The 19,865-nt window shown below is 44.6% G+C and overlaps 1 protein-coding gene across 7 annotated transcripts in view; it reads left to right on the top strand.

Annotated features, from left to right (window-relative positions):
- Positions 1-19,865, top strand: part of LOC139772932 (protein turtle) — a 270,010-nt gene that overhangs the window by 24,816 nt on the left and 225,329 nt on the right. The window contains exon 1 of one of the 7 annotated variants that reach the window (XM_071706992.1): positions 7,738-8,340. The exons of the other annotated variants lie outside the window; for them this stretch is intronic. The gene's annotated coding sequence lies outside the window, so the exon portion shown is untranslated. Of the gene's footprint in view, positions 1-7,737; positions 8,341-19,865 lie in introns of those variants that run through there. 7 annotated transcript variants of the gene reach the window in all.

Here is a 19,865-nt window from a genome sequence, read left to right as displayed (position 1 = left end):
AATTGGACGCAGCTGCTATTAGTATTGCTTCTAGATTATATTGCAAATATGTTCCACAGATTGATAGATTGGAGAAAATCATGCTTTGAAAGGGGCTCAACTGCGTTTCCAAAATCTTGTTTATGTGACGGAGATTAACTATGATCATGGATAGATTGTACGAATGCCGTTAGAGATAGGCAGGATTTGTATCTGCATTCAGTAGATTTAATTGATCAGATTCACTTATGCGAGAGATATTATGCGGTCAGCGGCGCGGTGGATTTGCCTCTAAATCAAATTCCCTTTTGACGCTGTTGGCGAAATGCCTCGTTAATTAGTACGTATTCTCCCTGGGCCTTTTCATTCGCTCTGTTCGATTTTACCGTGAATGATTCGTAAGCGCGTGAACGAAACGTAGCGCAGCGGCAGCCTCGTCCGCATACCCCCTCGATGCCTCGAAGCAGAAAAGCTTGGGCAATGGGATCGCTAATCTGACGATAAACACACATCCGGGCCGCCCGGAGTTCCGGTTGTTTGCGTAACAACAATAAACCCGCGAACGTTGCGCTCTGGCTGCGAAGATACGCGAGCTCGAATACGTCATTATTTACGTAGTTGGTGTAACAAATCTATTTTTTTTTCTGTTTTTCGCGGGATCGGAGGGACCAGTCGGATCGTATAAAACTAGGTGATTTTAAATGAAACGAGCGCGGTTGGTACGATAGCTTATCTCGCGCAAAATGCAATATGCGATAGGATTGAAGGTCCGATCCGCGAAATGCCGTTTCAGTCGCGTTCACAATTTTCATTTATTTCCGCCAAAACAGCATTTAAAAAGCAGATTAATTGCAGATAGATCCGTAAATTTGTGATTTATCACTTCGGCTATCAGAATCGGCGTTACCGTGAGATATTTGCTCGTAAAGAGAAACGGTGTCAATGTTAATCCGGAAATGCACGCTATGGTGAATTTAATAGATCCAAGCGATTGACTGATTACGTCGCTATCGAGCGAAATTAACGAGGCCCTCTCCTGCATCAGGATACAGGTAAATATGCATGCGTCATAATGCATTTCGCGTATCATACGAATGGATAATTTTGGGCCGTGTGTCTATCAGTTATGGTAACTATTCGCGGGATTCCTAATCCAGTTCCGAGTTTGCCTTCGATCGAAGTCGTACGAACCGCAGTTGCGAAGAACGGGGCGTATAGATGAGTGGTGAGTCGCAGTTGGGACCAACTTTGAAATGCCATCTGTCCCACAAAGCGTTGTAGCGCGCGCCCGACGACATTACTTGCGGATTCGATGTCGCAGTTGAACGATCATCGAGAGATAACAGCAAGATCATTTTCCTGTACTCGTGCATGGCACATGAGATTCAAGCCCGTCGAAATTACTTTAGCTGCAGTTCCCGCCTACGATCAATGTGGAGTCTCGACGAGAGAGAGAGAGAGAGAGAGAGAGAGAGAGAGAGAGAGAGAGAGAGAGAGAGAGACACCTTTTCCCGGCTGCGCGTTCGCCGAACAGGTTGAGAACAACAAGCGGCTCCAACAACGGAGATTGAAATTACAGAGTTTCTACCGTATCGGCTTTTTCATCTCGCGAATTACGTCGTGAAGTATCCGGGGAAACGAATCGAGATTAGTCGCGTTAAAAAGTTGCGTCGCTCTCTCGAGAATCGCGCCGTTCCGAGGTCCGAGATAATCCATTTACAGTTTCTTTCGAATCGGGATTAATTCAAAGACGGCCCGCAACTGGGACACACGCGAAATAGTTTATGATTGCGAAACAGTTTTAGACGCCAGATGACGAAGACGCGAAAAAGGGTGTCAGCTGAACGGAGAAAGCTGACGTGGAATGGCAAATAATGGCACGTTGTAGCGAATACGTTTAGCGATTAGAGGCGTAGGGGTTGAATGAATAAAGAACATGCCTCGCGTCGAAGATGAACCTCGGCCGACGAAACTTGGCGTTGTTCGTTACGGCAGGTAAATTGCCATTATAAACGGGACAATGCACTGTCGTTGTGCACACGCGGCAGAAGTTTGTGATTTCATTTCGCAAATCGTTCCGTTACCGGCGCCGCGCTCTTCGCTCGCTCGCTCGCACACGCGCGAGCGTCTCTTGTTTCTTTAAAGTTGCGGCTAAGTTTTCGATTTCGAGTTACCAAGCACGGTATTCACGGGTTATTACGCGCATAATATCGCGTGTCGCTGCTGCTTAAGTAGCTCGCAGTTAACGACCCGCCGTTCCAATATCGCGGGAAATATTTTAAAAATTACGGACGTTGTCGGGGTGATTTATACCATTAATGATTATATTACTATTTATTAGTCCATTAGCTGCTATGTATATCTTATTGCTTTTCGCGTAGAAAGCTTTTTACACAGGAGGTATTCAATTGTATATTGCACACACTAAAAACTCATTACCGCTTTTTAATAGCTTTTCATCTCGCTTTTCATACTTTCTGATGGAAGTCTCGTTGTCAGCTCTAAAAGTGATGATCGTAATTAAGCCGAGAGCTGTATGCGTCGTATCGCAAAAATTATTGATAGACGTGGCGCGAAAGGTATCGTGTAAAATTCGTTCATTCTTTATTGGAATCAGCGTCGGACGCGCGTTGATTATGCGTAAATAAATGAAATGATCGCGTGCAGAATCGCAGGTGGAAACAATGGCGGGACGCGGCTTTCATGCGCCGTATGCGCCGATATACGATATAAATTTCTACCGGACATTTTCGGAGTGTATAATTACAAAAGCCGGCCGTAATTACCGTGGGATATTTTTCAGTCACGCCTTCGGTTCTCCGGGCCGATCCGGTCGGAAATCAAATGAAATCGGCTGCACCGTACCATCACCGCCACCGCACCATCACCGCCACACCCGTCCTCTCCCCGACCCCGACGCATAACGATAGTCAATTCAATTTGAATCGCGGCCAAGCTCGACGGGACAGTTAATTACGTACGAATGACAGCTTCGCCCCGCGCGAATTTGCCGCGTCGATCCGTTCGAGTAGATCGCCATAGATTGGCTCCGCACGTTCTTTCTCTTTCTTTTGTCCTAATCGCGCGCGATATAAAGAGACTCGGTCGATCAAAAAACGCCGATTTGGATTTATCGTGGATCTCCTGCCCTGCCTTCCTTTCGCTTTCATTTGCCTGTTTCTCATTCGGTCTTGTTCCGTTGAGTGCTTGACACTCGAGCGGACACTCTTAACGCAGCGTCGCCGCAGTGACTCTGGCATTAATAAAGGCCAAAACGGACACCGCAATCTCTGCCCCTGGCAGTCTCGTTTCTCCCTTTCACTCTTCCCCAATCCGCTTTCTCCTTCTTCCCTCCCGCGTCTGTCTTTCTATATCCCTCAATCCTCTCTCTGTCGCTCCATTCGTCTCTCGCTCGCATACCCACGATGGTCTCGCGCTCTCTCGGTCTCGTCGGATCTCGTGAATGAAACGAAGGCGTGGCGCGCACGTTGATTCATAGTTTGACTGCGAAGCGCGACAGAATTCGTCTTTCCTCGACAACGGACCCCTCGACAATTCGTCCGCTCGATCATTTATTTATGTCCCCTTTCGTCGCGTCATTAACTCTCGTTAAAGGGCTGCCTCACGAAAAGTAACGATCGCGTGTGAGCGATTGCTCTAGGAGCGCTCTTCGATTTTCTAATAAAGTTGTAAGTATCGTGTCTCGAAAACTCGATCTCCCGAGGTAGATTGATAGCAGTCAATCTTTCGATATTGACGCTCGATGTTACGCGGTTTTATGCGGTGCCGCGAATGGCGCGCGCATCATTACGACAATTTTGTGACGGAGTGGATATCCTCACAGTGGCACTCTTCAATATTGCATTGATTGCGATATATCTGCATTATCGCGGCCAAAGTTATTTGGCCGATTGCGCTCTCCGTTATCGAGTGAACGCGCGCACTTAATGTTGTATGCGCACGCTAATTAGAAACTGAATTGCGGGCATCGCGACGCGAACTGTAACAGTGACCAACGACCGACCGCAAATCTTTTCGTTCGTGTACGATCGATCGATTGTTACACACCGAAACTGTTCAGACGTGATTACATTTCGCTCAAATGGATGAAGCGGATTTGACAGAGATTATACGCGGCAGGTGCGCGAATATCGACGTTTCCATCATGATAACAAGAGGGTAGGGGGAGGGGGAGAAGCTCGTTCAGATATCGGAGATTATTGCGCCGGTCTTTGATAGTCGTTTGAATTTGTAATCGGCCCGGGCTCGCTTGATATCTCTCGAGTTCATTCAAGACGCACTGATCAACACACTCGCGCTCTCGTTTTCGATTAAAGTAACCTTAGGCGAAAAGAAACGGGATTAACCTCTGGAAGATGATTATTGACATAGCGCGGAGAAAGATTAAAGATGAGGATTAATCCTTTTTAAACCCCCGTATACTGCCTGTTGGAGTCACTTTCAATTCTCCCCGGAGAAGAAAAGCGGGAGGGCAGTACAAGAGAGTAGCTCCGAGATCGCGGCTTGCTACTTCCTTTCTTCTCCGCATCAAATTCATCGGGCCGGCGATATGAATCGGCAGTATCTCGAAATAAATTAGATTCGCGATACGTGGCAAAATACAACGAAATGTATATCACATCTGCGAACGGTGTGATATTATACGCGCATTGTTATGATAATTCAGCGAGAACTAAATGATAGAAGGTAACGAGGATAAAGTTACTGAACGCGCTGGAGAAGCTATTATCTGCGATTTTCATAAGCGATTGGACCGCTCGCGCATTTCCGTTGCCATTATCGCTGTCAGGATATACGATGTGGTGGCTAGTAATGAAGACGGATCGCTTTCTGCGAATCAAACGAGACGTGCGGTTCTCTTTTTCTTCCCGACACCGACGGTCGGCGGTGAAACTCGAGAGGGACTGGATGGTCGGCCTTTAATCAGGTTTTAATTGCTTTAATTCGCGAGATTGTGGTCTGCGATCGCTAGGGAACGTCTCGTGAGATAGAGAACGCGGCGTTGCACGAATTTCCGATTATAACAAAGCCTTAGATTTAAATCTCGTGAACTGAACGAGATCAAAAATATCGTGATAAGCATAAGTAGATGTCGACAAGAATGTCAACTGTGTCAAGCAAGAATAATGGCATAAATATATTAATATGAGGCTCTTCAACATGAAGACTAACGTTTGAAGACTATCAATTAAAGATTGTTTTTTTGAGCTGAGTGTTATTCTCATAAAGATGAACCGTGAATATGATATCCATCGGCAGATAACATTATTCTCTTTCTCTTTAACTATTTCATATTTGCATAGACGAGTCATTTCGTGACTTTGATATCGCGTACATCTAATGCTTTTGACAGGATTGCTTGTACCTATACGAAATATCGCTTTTCCAAAATAAAATGCAAGAATAGATACTTTGTATCTATCACCGTAAGAAACAAATGTTCCTAATAGCGTTTGAAAAGAACTTACGCGAGCTTACATCTTTCCGTTGTATTTATTTTTAGCTCTTGCCATTTATTTCTCAGTATCTCATTTTCAAAGAGTCATAATTTCTGTGTTGCGTCGCGCACTCGACGCGCACTTTATTCGCGGGGGTAAATGCAACGCGCTCGAATGACGCCTACGCGCGATTAGCATGATTATAGAGAAGCGTTTATGGTCGTTTCGTCGAGAAAAATGAGATTCTCCGTGAGGTATAAAGCGGCGAGAGAGCCCCGAAGACGAAGGTACCGTTCTCTTATTGCTGGAAAGTATGGTAATCCGGCAAAGCGCGAAAGTTCTGCTAACGATTATTCAAGAGCGGCTCGTTCGCGCCGCACGGAAATTGGATCGAGGAATGAAATTCTTTCGTCTAATTAGAGCACAATATCCTCGCCCCGGCGAGAGGGTTACACTCTAAGCTTACTCTTTTACCTGCCCCTTGGATCAAACGTTCCACGAGGATTAATTGCTTCCTGAGGATAACGGTGTAGGGGGTGTTTCGCGCATCGCTCGAGGGGGTTCTGGTTAAACACGTCTAACATGTCCCTTTGTGCCGCCGGATAATCGCAATTTCAATGCGGATCGAGGAACGCCGTCAAGGCAATTAATCCTAATTTCATATATTATCGTATCTCATTTTTATCGCAGCCATTTTTTGGTGGAGTGAAACGAATAAAGTTTTAAAACGAATAAAATATTTTGTTTCTATGTGTCAGGTATTAGAAATTTTTTTTATCAGAATATTATAAATTTCGTGACGCGCAGACGTTATTTGGAAAATAGATAATTAAAATTAGTATAGAGAGGCTTGTGATTTTCCAAGAAAATATCCAATTTTGCAATAACGTTATGACAACATAGTGCGTATATTGGATGGTGAAGAGGACTCATCTGCCAACTTGTTTGCGCAGACGTTATTTAGCGCGGTATGTTCCATCGCGAAAACAGCATCATAGTCAATATCTACCCAGGGGCCAATAAATATACAGGTTACTCCGCATTGTTTCTCCGAACAAGGTATTCGACACATTCGCAGCATTATCGCTACAAATTGCTCCCCTCTCGCACGTAAAAGATAACTCTTTTAATTTTAGCACATAAATCTAGGCTGCATATTAATTTTAAACATTTAATATCATCGCGCTCTGAAGATCACGTGAAATCGTACGAAATTGTGTTACATGGAAAAAATGTGCGCGCATCTGTTCCGTACTTAATGACAATGAATCTGTTATGTATTAATCACGCTCCCGAGACAATACCGTAGACACTAGTTGAGGGTTTCTAGGTGTTTCCCTATCCCTTTGAACCTCTTGATCAACGTGATCATAGCGACGCGCTGAACTGTTTGCGCGGAGAGGCCGACCGCGATACTACGTCCAGCCTAGCCGTCCAGGATGGCCGAGTGTGGTTTGAGCGATCTCGCACGGCCAATGGACCCGCATAAATTAGAAGCGTTAATACGCGTTAGAGCAATCTCATCTTGGATATTGCTCGTGGGATAACATTACGTATCCGTCAGTATGTCCGCTATCGCGTATACGCGAATCCTTGTTGTCGAATTCTGCCCAGATCGTAAATAAATCGATGACAACAAACGGAACGATCAATGAGGGTAACGAACAAAAATACATCTCGGATTATATGTGTAAAATAAAAAGAGTAATAAACCGCGACGCCGGCCGCGGTTCTCGTGTTAATTAAATTCTTGCTACCGCGGCAAGTGGTAGAGACGCGAATTTGATTTAAAAAATTGAATAAATTCTGTAATTTTACCGGCGGTGTCTTCGCCCATACCGTACCGTATAACATTTTGTTTACTTTGGCGACGCGATGGCGGTTAATGGAAACGCTGTAATTAATTAAAAATGTTGTTGCGGTTGTGCGCGCTGCAGGGGGTGCACTTTATAACGAATTAATTCGAGATTGAAATTGTTGCTGAATGTTTGTCAATTTGCCTGAGAAAAATACGGGAGATAGGTACCGCAGGAAGGAAAAATATTTATCCTTCCTCCTCCTGTGGGTTGTGTCTCAATCCGAAAATTAAAAACAATTAACGGATATCTAACGCGCGCGGAGCGGAGCGGCGCGATTTCAGGACGACGCGACGCGACGGACTCTGCTAGGCGCAAACGGCGGCGATTGGACGCGCGGCGCCGCGCCGTGCGCGCCGGTAGCGTCAACTGGCCGGCGCGCGGAGCCGGCCGCGGCGGAGCGGACTGCGGAGGTGCGTTCGATAGCGCGACCTCGCGCTACCCCCAGTACCCGGCAGAGCCTCGTACGGGAAAGTGCTTCGTCCGTCGCGTCGGTACTTTCGAAGCTCCCTCGTACGCGGGCCGCGTGCAAGCTTCACCGTCCTCTCTCCTCTCTCTCTGTCTCTCTCTCTCTCTCTCTCCCCCCTTTCTCTTCCTCCCTCTGTCTCTCTTTTCCTCACTGTTTTCCCACCCTCGTCCTCCCGGTCGTTCTCCATTCGACGCTTTTACGAATTTTTCAAGAGATAAAAGCGTCGTGTCGGTCGACGCTCCGATCGGCCTCGTCGCGAGCGCGGCAGAAGAACGGCAGAAGACGGCTCGCCGTTTAAGCGCGAGTTGCTTTCCTCGCGGCTGTCACGCGCGTCACACCGCATTCCTTCCTTCTTTCCTTCCTTCCTTGCTCGCTGCGCCTCGCGTCCCGTCCCACCCGGTGAACGCCGTTTTACGTGCGGTTGAGTTTGCGTTTTGTGAGCGGAGCGAACTCTTTGTGTTTCCGTGGATCCTCGTTTTTGCCCAGTGTCCTTTTGTTGATTTTTGAGGATTTTTCAACGGCCTGCCCTGCCCTGCTCGCGCGAGAGCCCGGGGACCGAATGAGCGGACAACTTCCAGTGAGTTTTGTTACACACATTTACTCGTGTCTTATTTCGCGCTATCATAGCCACGAATTGTTTGCTCTTCGTAATATAAATCGACGAGTTTGTTATGCGAGAGCGCGCGGGATGAAACGAAAGATCTACCTACAGCTACGCTACGTGTTTTGAACGTGCAGTGCAATAAGATCCTCGACGCTTTATATCGCGTTTTGATTTATCGTTTATGAAACATAGTTTACCGACATACAGATTTTGGATTTCAAGGCGATTACCAGAGTGCACCAGGTGGTATCGCTCGTTTAAGGGCGCGCGATTAGCAAAATGGAGCAGCGCGCCGCATGTGAACGCAATATAATACTTGACGCGTTAATTGTTGCGTTAATTATATTCGATGAATTGTGTTTTAACCCTTTTGCCGTTCTTTCCGTTACACCGTCTCATTAGCCTCTTTTTATTATCGTCGGAAAATTATAATTTCTTCGTGCGCATGTCGATCGATATCAGGCTTGATAAAATATATGTGCAAACTTTCTTGTAATCTCTGCTGCAATTAATTTTCATGGCTCGTACTTGTACTCGCGTTCTTTATGCCGTTTTATCGCATTTTTAACATAAAAAAAAGCGTGAAAAATGTGAGATTATAAGAAAGAAAGCATTAGAACGAATCTGAAATTATAATTTATGAATATTATATATATATAAGAGTACCGAGTAGTCGAATACAATAGCACAATTAAAGGAAAAAAAGCAAAGGAATATAAAGTGGGTTCATTTTCTTGCTGATATAACGAGAAGAACTGAATGCGCGACATGTCAAAGACTCCGCGGAACATCAGCATTGTCAATATTGAAGCAGTAGCTTTCGACACGCGTTTCTCACGCATAGGGAAAATACGCGTTCCCGAGTCGGAACGGAATATATCTCTGCCTTGTATAAACTCGCTGCATTCTCATTTAAAATAAATAGCGCGTGCGAAGTGTCAGGTGTTTTAATTCCCGAGATCTCCGTGTCTTCAAAGGGAACATTTATCGTCGCCGGAAGATTTCTGTACGACGCCGACGCGCGACGCCGCCGTGCTCCGAAATTGAGCGCTGTCGATATTTCGGGTGAAGTGACGTTTGCGGTCGTGCGATTTTATTTTTCCCGGGTATATCTCACCGGAGTCAGATCGTCAAGCGGGTCAAAAATATACGCGACGCGAATTTTTGGAAGAAAGCGCCGGAGCGTCTGTTTCGCGCGGCGACGAAAGCGTATGGAAAAGTACGTTCGCCGATAGACCGCGAAGATAGACGCGGGATAAAAATTGCCGAGACTGTCAAGGGTCGGCGGGAATGCAACGGACGATTGATAGTCGTACCTCGGTGTTATCACCGTCGTAAATTCCCGCACGGCGCGGGCGTTCGGTTTACGCGTCCGCTCGCGATATTTTTCGCCACGGTATCGAAATAGAAAAATGTTTACGTCACGGGCCAGAAAGAAGCGTGATCAATATCGCGGGTGTCTAATTCCGATAACTCTCGCGATATGCATTTCAGGAATGTTGTTATCGCGACCGTGTCCTCAAACGCAAAATATCGCGGAATTACCGCGATTGTTAGACAAATATTGTGCGCTTCCGTTTCCACAATGTTGATTTTTGCCGTTATAACTTGAATATTATGGAACAGAGATGTTTTACGAGTTTAAGGGGACTTTACTCCTGTTACTCCTCGCGAATATTTTTCGATTTTAATCGATTCTCCATTTTTAATGAGATTTCTTACGTCCGTCGTGGAAATTTATTCGTTATTTTTTAGACTTCGTTCTGTTTATTGCGACGCTGCTAATATGTACGGTACAACAAACGCGAGCGAGCGTTAATGTGACACGCGAATGCGTAATTTGTCTTACAATGAGACTTCGGAGCAACGAGAGCACGACGACACGTCGCCCATTTCACCCTGGGACGATGCAACGTCACGAATCGCGAGAGCTTTGCACGCTTTCTTCCTCGCCGGTTCAACGAACTCCAGTTTCGTTCGATGTAGCTCAATCCGGAGAGGAATATATTCTCTCTCCCTGAAAAATCGTACATCATTAAACGGCAAGGAATAATCAAGGAAATTGCAAAAATTACTTTGATACAAATGCACGAGGGAGATAATCCGATAAAAATGGAGTCCCGTTTCTTCCCGATCGCGAACGTGAAGTGGCGTTACGGAGAATTCGCGCGTAAGAGAGACGAAAATCTTCCGCCGTAGCGCGCGGGTATATACTTCCGCCACAGCCCTCTTTCTATGTAAATATTTACGTTTATGTTAGGGGCTTTACGATATGTAGCCTATGTATGAGGCCAATAGACGCTCGATCTGTAGACCATGCAGGAAATAGACTTTGGTAAAGGGCTCAGATTTTCCGAGGCATTCGCGAAATCAGATCGCGGGGGATTACAAATATCGGGTAACTCTGCGCAAATCCCTTTGTATCTCTGACTTATATTACTGTTCCAATAACTCATACTATATGTTGCTGCACAAAAGCAACGGGGACTTTCCAGTTTGGAATTTTAATCGCGTGCTACGAGGATTTTATCATGCATTCCAATGTGCGATTCATACGCCCGTCAGATTGGAAATTAAACTTATCGCAATCAAACTGACAAGTTAACATCTAGGGTTGAACGGTGTATATTCTTGCGGTATTCGCCGGCCGTTCGCGAATTCTGATTTTTTCATTGCTGGAACAAATCGTAGAATTTTAACGCTCGTCGTTGAGCTTCTTGGCCAAGGGGTAATTGCATCGCAATTCCCGTCCTCCTACCTCGCAATGTATGTTGATCCCATTAGAGAGTAAAACCAACGTGCGGCATAACGCACGAAACAGCGGTGCAACGGGTCGGATATTTTTTTTTTGCCGCATGTCAGAGCAAGAAGGGATTCAAACGCGAGAGGGCGGAAATCTTTCCTGCCCATGCGACCGTATATCATTTCGGTTCTGCCACGTATATAAATCCGGTTATATAACGGCTCGTTTGCGTCCGTGTAAAGTGTAAAGGATAGGTCGTATAAAAAATATTTTTTCGGGTTTTCCGACATGAAAAAAAGTATCCTGACGGATGCTGGACGAGGACGCCGGGGAAGCAAGAAAGGACCAGCTGAATGGCCATTTTTAAGCATGAAAAATATATGCATTTTATATACATACGTATAAAAGCTGTTTCACCGATTACATTTTTTCACCACAACTGATAAAATACAACTATTTAAAGTCAAATTAAAACGATCAGCCGTTATATTTATATTTATATTTCAAGGATTATATCTCTTATTTTTAATCAATATGCTAGAACCATTTCCTGCAAAAGATGTTTAATTAAATATCCATATAATTACATACAATATTTGTTTACTTACTAATTTTGATGTTTTTTCGTTTGCAATAGATGTGTCCCGAGTTTTATTTCACACGTCCTCACGTTCCTCTTTGCACCATTGTAGGCAAATTTCTTTTGTTCTGCCCTTATCTTTAGCGTCTTTTGAAATAGGATGCATTACCGGGATACGAACTCGTTTTGGTGAAATTACTTTGCTAATACTAATGGACACAATCGCTGAGAAGATTGTTCCGTAGCTTTCAATACTATAATTAAACGAATACCACGAATTGGGTTTCGTAAATCTATCAATATGAATGAAATGAACTTCTACTTAAACGGTTTTTTTATTATGTTGCTACACTGCAAATCCACGTGTGTTATTTTAGCCGAAGCTCTTCTTACACATTTCTTGCTGTTTTAAATCACGCCATTTAACACGATCGAACGTATTAACTTTTATTTTAATATGATTAAACGTGCTAAATGACGTAATTTAACACGTAAAAAGAGCTTCTGTCTAATGTGTTATTTTTAGACGTTTATGCGTGTAAAAATAACACACTTAGATTTGCAGTGTATGTTATAAGAAATTCGCGAATACTATTTATGAAGTGGACTTGAATTATCGGGGATATTTTAGATTTCTATACATCTTGCGCAACTTAATGCATGCAATTTGTAAAATATATCTGGCCTTTAACATATTTTATTATTTTAAGAGCATCGCATAATATGCCAAACTGTCTATATAATGCACCATTTTAAATACTGGAATATTTTCATTAAAACCGAGCTCTTGGACGAAACCCATGTTTTTTTTTATAAAATGTATCGTTAGTGTGCAAAAGGAAATAGCAAGAGATTACATCGTATCTTATGCGAGCGCTCAGCGTGGCGTTCTCACGTGCGTTTCAGAATAGTAATCGCGTTCGCGAATTCTGCGATGACTCTCTCATATTTGCAGTTTAAAGGGATAAAAAAGATTCTTTTTCTCTCGCTTCCTGGAAAATATAAAACTGTATGAAAAATTATGTCATCACTGGAAGGGAAATAAAAGTTTTAAATTATTCTGGCCCGAAAAATCAGAAATAAGCGCAAAATTATAAAAGTCAGTAATAAAATGGAAAAGCGAAATTTTTTTTAAGTTAATCACGTATTTGTTTATATATGCGATTACAAGTACCGCGGTTGACGATGCGCAATTATTTCGAAACAGCCGACGCTATTTGCATCGTTGATTCTATCCAATCACGTTACGTACCTCAATTTTCCTAGTAATTGATCGACAGTTCGTCCATACGTTTGAATGTATGGAAAGGCAACATCGAAGCTTGACGAACGGTAGTCTTTGAAAGATAGAGAGAGGGAGAAAGAGTATGCGAAAGTGTAGCAAAGAAAGAAAGTCAAGGATAGAGGGGCGCGAGAGGAAACTTGAGAGACGCCTTGGAGTATCTGCGAGGAGTATCTGCGAGAAGTGGCTGCAAGCAAGACTCGAAGAACCTACGAAATCTAATTCGAGTACGTACCGGTAGCGGGAACAGGGCGGGATGGGATGTAGAGCCCTCTCATGCATATTCAGCGTATTTGTGGCCGGAGTGCAGCTCCGGGTAACTCATTGTGCTCGACTACTCGCGGCGTTTGCCTCATCTCGACGACGCCGACGGCACGAGGGAAACGGACGAAAATTGGCGGAGGGTACATATTCGTTAGAAAGCCGCGCGCGCGACAGGTGAGGAAGGTGCCTCTCGCCTCGGTTTCCCTGTGACTCGCATCCTACCCCTCACCCTCGCGCACCTGCCGCCTGCCCCTACTTAACGCTTAATGCCAACATCGGGATGCACGATAAGAGCGTCCTTGACGCGTATTTCCGGGAGCGGCTTCCGGTTCGTCCGGGAATGCCCGGCGGCGATGTCACGCTACAGTGATATCGTACGGTGACCTGATGTTTGCACAGAGGCATGAAAAACGATGCGCTCGCTCATTTCATCGTTTTAGGCGCGAGTAAATATTGTCAGCTTTGATCGACATTATACAATATCGCTGTAGCAAGATTTTAATTTTGGCGCGGAATGGCTCCTAATCATCGTTTTCGTGAGAAATCTTGTACTGACTCTCTCTCTCTCTCTCTCGTTCAGTTCTGCGTCATTCCGGTGAAGAAGACCAAAGTTACAATATTAGCCACGGCGAGAGAAGAGAAAATGTAAAAAGTCATAGGAACTTGTCGAACTGGTTGATTACAAGGCCGATAATACTTCTCCTGATGAGATGATCCTTTTCAACTTTGTCACGCTGATTGCCGGCGTCGGGGTCTCTCCAATTCCGGAATACAGTCGCGACTGCCGTCGAGGCTGTTGGATTACAGGCGCTAAGGTTTATGAACTTCACGCCGAAGTACATAGTAATCTAAGTTTAAGAAAGCTTCTGCGCCGGCCGACTACCAGAGAACACACAGAGGCGAACAGTTGGAGCAGTTGGAATGGGACTTAATAGAATGCCGCGGGTACCTGTCCTTAATCTTTGTACACTGAACTTGCCATCTATATCGCCTCTATTTATCTCGGAATTCTGTCTATATCGACGCATAGAAGCTATCTTGATTACTTAATCTCGCCATATGCGTTAAATGCTTGTGATTATTTCTGCTACTATTTTTCATATTCAGACAAATCTCGAAGTCAATATAATGAAACGGAGCGGCAAAAGCTTATTGTTGTCCTTACTGATATAATACCGTTATTATAATAGCATTATAATAGCAGGTGAGATTCAAAGATTTCTGACGCATTTCGCCGAGTAGGAAGAAACGCGCCGTGTAATTTACGAATGTTATTATACCTTGTTAAGTATCCAAGAATGACGCATAATTTATCGATATGAAATGACGTCTAATATCGCGCCCGAATTTGTGCCCGCTGATAAATTTCTAATTCATGGCGGATCATAAACCGAGCCCAAGTGAATATCAGCCAGGCATGTCGATTATGGGTCGGTCTGACCGAGACCGCGGGGACAGTGGAAAGGGATTGGTTTTAGGGGTCGTTACTTGGTTCTCGAGAGAAGGTGCTCTCATTGAGATTTGCATATCAATGGGAAATGTTTATTGATGGCCCGTCCGCCCACGTCAGAAAGGTAGAAGCGGGATGCGTCGGTAAACGGAAGAGCCTCCGCCGTGGCATCTCTGGACTGTATTCGCCTCACCAAGATTTACTTCCTCGTCGAGTAACCGTCTTTGAAGTAGCCAAGATGCTCCCGGTATTTTCAGCGTCATTTAACATCTAACGACATCCGCCCGGCTGAGAGGTCCTCCTGCCGTGGACCCATACCGGGACTTCCGGGCATGATCAACGTTTGTCTCGGTCAACGAACCAATAAACAAAGGCTGAAAGGCCTCTTCTAAGTGGTTCTGCCTCTTTTCCATCTTATCGGAAGCGCTTTCTTTGAATTCCGCAAATGATATAGCGATCACCGGCTTTTGCATACTCTGCCTTTCTTCTTCCCTCTCCTCCTCTCTTTCGGTCTCTTATCAGCGAGATTAATATGACATCGATTTCGTCTTTGAGTTATTTGTCTCGAATAATAAGGATCTTTGGGTCTTATCGTTCATATTCTTATCATTAAAAGAACATTACCGGAAGCAATACGCTTCGATCAAAAGTATTTGGAGCGAATCGAGTATTTATTATTAGTATTATTACTAGTCACGCAGATAAAATAATTCAGTTATTCAAACTAGAATGTAAATACGGATTATCAATATAGATGCAAACGAGGTTTCCGTATCTTCTGTTTCTCGGTTATTTACATATCATTTCTCGAAAACATGCAACGCGTAGAAACGGGCAAAGATACCTGCACCAGGTACGAAACTCGCGCACAACTGTATGTATCTTGCTTTTCTCTTTCCGCCTCTCTTCGTGCTATTCTGCCGGAGATCAACTACCGAAATTCGTGGCTTGCCTTTGGAAGCCTCGGCTCAAGCACTTTGCATACGTTCGACCATGCGGAGAATAACACGCGGCCGTTTATAGCTCGTTCCTTCGCTATTCCACATTGACTTTGCGCGTTCCTTTTTTATCTAAAAAAAAAAAGAGACATGCAACTTGCTTGTTAAATTAAATATCGTTTTCTCTGACACACTAATACGACACATTAGCGACGTTTACTCGTGTATATTTGTGTAAAGAGATTTAAACGATCCTAATTGAAATGTCGCTTAGGATTGTATCCATTAACCATATGTACGCCTGTCTCTTCCTCCTCTTGCGACACACTTTTTGTGACGCTGCGCGGAAGAGCGACTATTTACAGAAAATTTACAGAAACGCGTTTGGCGGATCCCTCGTGGCATTTTCCGTACGGTTCGATTGTGCCGCGGATAACGCAGGACCCGGCCCGATCTTGTACATTGCAGTCACGTAGGTTTCGATCGTGCGTTCCGTCTGATTTCGGATTCCTGGCGCCGCGGCGCCGGGTTTACTCGCGACCGATACATTGTCGGGTTTGTACGCGTCGCGGTACGGTCCTGTCGGAATCGTTTCCGATTTTTACCGAACGCGTTTTACCGCCGATACAAATTATTTCTGCACGTGTGATTATCCCCGTTATTCGGATAGTTTGCCTCGCCTTGCGGCGTTTTTCGTTATTGTCACAGATGCCAACAACAGCTTTGGCTTAATAATTCGGAACCATCAGATAATCGAGAATCGAGAAAATCTGGCAAAAGTAAGATAGATTCGCCATCTTTAATAAATAAATTATAGAAGTATATTAAATGAGAGAAAGAAAAAAGTTACAAATTAAAATACGAAAGAATATTATCATATTTAGTGAAGGATATTCTTGCAAGAGATAATGGGAATGCTTTGCAAAAATGAGAATGAAAAGATTGCAAAGTATAACACGAAACAAATCAGTTTTCATATTTAACTGTAATAAAAAGTGGCTCTATTCTGAATTTATTTGAACGCTCGCAGTCGGGGGCACCTTTACGCATGAATACGAAGTTAACTACGTTAAAATTGCTTAATTAATATTTCAATTGTGCGTGGTTCCTTTGTGGTGCATTCATATAGGGATTTAATTATGAGATGTTTGAAACTAGCCAACCGCAATTTTTTTACTTTTAAAGATTTATTTTATAGATTCGTGTCATATATACATTTTTTATTTGCCGCTCGCGCTTAAAAAAGAGCGACAAAAAATTCGGATTTTAGTTTCAGCCAGCGCTTTTCTGACGTTGGGGTGGTGGAGGGGTTTATTAGGGGTTTGGGATTGAAAGATTAGCTTGTCACAGCTTGGACAGATTTAGCCGATGCAGGGAAAAGTATGTTGCGGAAAGTATTCGGATATATGAGCGCATCGTTTTAGACCGCTCTAGTAAAATATGCTACTGCGGTTGGCGCCACGGAAAGAATTGCCTTATCAATGTTGTAAATTCGCTAGTTTTGCCGTACCGTGTACCTATATTTCGCGCATGCACCGCGATTCAGATTGACGTGATCCCCAGTAGAGAAATAAATCGGCGACACGAATTATTTTTTCACGCAGATGGTCGTTTTAAGTAAAATAGTTCGCGCTATTGGCTGATTTATGTGTTGACTTTAATAGTTGGTTAGATAATAAATCAATTTGCTATTCAATCTGATTTCTTTTCTCGTTCATTAACAATTCATTTAATGATGAAACATCAGCTGTTGTGCATAGCAATTTACGCCGCAGACAGTATAAGAATTAGAGTACAAATTATGAGCTAATTGTTTATTGATAATTATTAACTCATTATTTTGTTACTTTTTAGTCACAGTTATCTTTAGTTACAATGTCTTATCTTTTACCGTTAAGATAACCGCGTCGTAAGGACGCCCTATCTCATCGATAGAATTTGCAAATCACGAGGTAACCGGTTTCGAATCGTACGCAAGTGAGGTACTAGGAGTTTCGATTGTAGTTTAACGCAGACTCGCGTCGCGTAACTCGCGATCTTTCTTCCGTCTCTTCTTCCGGTAGACAACGATCGACCGCGACGTCAGCAGGGTCGATATCTGGCTCGGGTGCTTTGTTGTCCCGCCGGTTGTTTCTACTTGAGCGGTCCACGATGTAAATTGGATTCGCGGAATCAGAATGGAAATTCGTTGGTACGTAAACCGCGCGGTTCTTCGAGCTCTTTTTCACATCGCGCACGTATAGCTACGATATTTCACGTGGTCCGGGGTATCTTCGAGGAGCAGCAGGGGGTAAGAAGAAAGAGGGTCAGCCGCGCGGAACAAGGAGAGGATTTTTGGCGGGTCGCGAAGGGTGGTCGCATTGATTCTTCGCCGAAGGGTCGGTATGGTGCCGGTACACAGAGAATGGTTTCCAGTCTCCGTCGTCACCTTCTCTCGCTCATTCGCTCGCCTCGAGAGCTCCCTCTCGCTCGATAATGGAGGCCTGCAACGAGATACCTGCTCGGCCTGCCTGCCCGCTTATCCCGCACTCATTGTATGTGTGCGTGCACATATTTGCAAAAGTTACGTATGTGCGAACGATGGCGTCCGCTCCGCGCCAGCGCGTGCGTGTGCGTATGCATACATGTGTGCGCAATGTTCTTCCGTGAGCTAAAGCGTACGTACGGGTGATGCATCGAACGTTGGGGGGATAAGGAAGCAGGGCACTTTGCGTGATTGGGCCAGGTTCGTGAGGCACGACGGGTCTTAACCTTCTCGTATCTTACTCGCCTGCCTCGTGAAGCCTCGCCGTTCGCTCTCGACGAAACTTTCCTGACACCCAGTAGCGCGATGCGCCAAGCCGAGCCACGCATGGCTGGCAATAACGGGAGATAATGGAGAAATCCTTTCCGGATTCTAATTTAATCCTATTTTATTGTAGAGGGGTACCTTTGTGCCACGCGGAATATAAGCAAGCATATGTCAGAATGTACGTTGTCCGAAGATATTCATTGAAAAATGCGAACACACGAAAATTCCGATTTTTACGAAAGCTTTGTACACGTTACTCTTTTCAAAACCTTCAGTTGTCGGACACGTGGATTTATCTCTTAAAGAGTTTATCTCTTAAAAGACCTTTCCGACTGTGTCCACGTATATTTCTGGACGACCTTTTTACGTGAAAAATGTCAAATTTTATAAAAATAGAAATACAACAGATAAAATCACGAGACTGTAACAATTTATAGAATTGTGAATATAAATGCGGATATCATATATCTTTTTCCGTGCATTTTGATTCAGCGGAATTTCTTCGCACGATCGCGGAACACAGTTAAACCCATCCGAGCGTCGACACGGGAGATGACATCTGCCTCGCTTCGCGCGCTCAAGGCCGTCACGCGCGCGATGTTTCCTCGCGTTGCATCGCGCGTTGCGATCCAGGAAATTTCACCGCCGCGCACGAACACGTATATGATAATGGCGCTTTGTGCTGCAAAGATGATTCCCAGTGGATCTTTCCGGGGCGCGCCGACACCCGGCATTGTCGGGTCTGCCGCGGTTATCGTTCGGGCACATCTACCACGTGAAATTACTTTGACGAATTAATCACACTCCGTAGAGTTCTCTCGCTAACCCCAGTGATAAACTTCGAATTTCCACGGACACTTTCGCTCTGTTCGCGTTTCACGGTGTAACGGATATTATCCGTATAGCTATACGCGTACGGATCCGAGGAAGTAATTGCTTTCCGCAGGATTCTTCCTTGCTTCGGCGAACATCCCTCCCCGTTTCTTTCGTTATCGAACGCAAGAGAGAATTATTCGTTATTATTTCGACTGTACCGAGAATATCGATATTATCCGCCTTTTCTCGAACGTAAAAAGCTATCTTAGCTCTTTGTAAATCCTCGCGAAAGGCACTTTTCTCGATTGAGAAGAACCGTATAGCGTCATCTCTCTCTTTTTCGCTCTCTCGCCTTCATTCTCCCTCGCTCTCCCACTTGCCCGCGGTAGATTTCCGACTGGGGTTTCTCCACGTTTATCGGGAAACGACGGTAGGTCGGGTGGTGGGTAATTTGGTTACGTGAAGTATTTTTATCGAGCGGCATCGGAGAGAGTGTACGTTAGCAGCGAGACGGTGCGTGCTTTTGCCTCCCGTATAGAAAATTCGCGGACGCTGCAGCGTCCCTCATTCAGAAATCTCTCGGGCCAATGTTGTACGCGAATGTTACGAAAAGGTCCGCGTAAATTTGTTAGCA

The sequence above is a fragment of the Temnothorax nylanderi genome, unplaced genomic scaffold (genome assembly GCF_030848795.1).
Source record: "Temnothorax nylanderi isolate EJ_2023f unplaced genomic scaffold, tnyl_v1.0 TNYL_tig0055_pilon, whole genome shotgun sequence".
NCBI classification, from domain to species: Eukaryota; Metazoa; Arthropoda; class Insecta; order Hymenoptera; family Formicidae; genus Temnothorax; species Temnothorax nylanderi.
The sequence above is the reverse complement of the archived record's forward strand: the minus strand, read 5'-3'. Positions and strand labels throughout refer to the sequence as shown.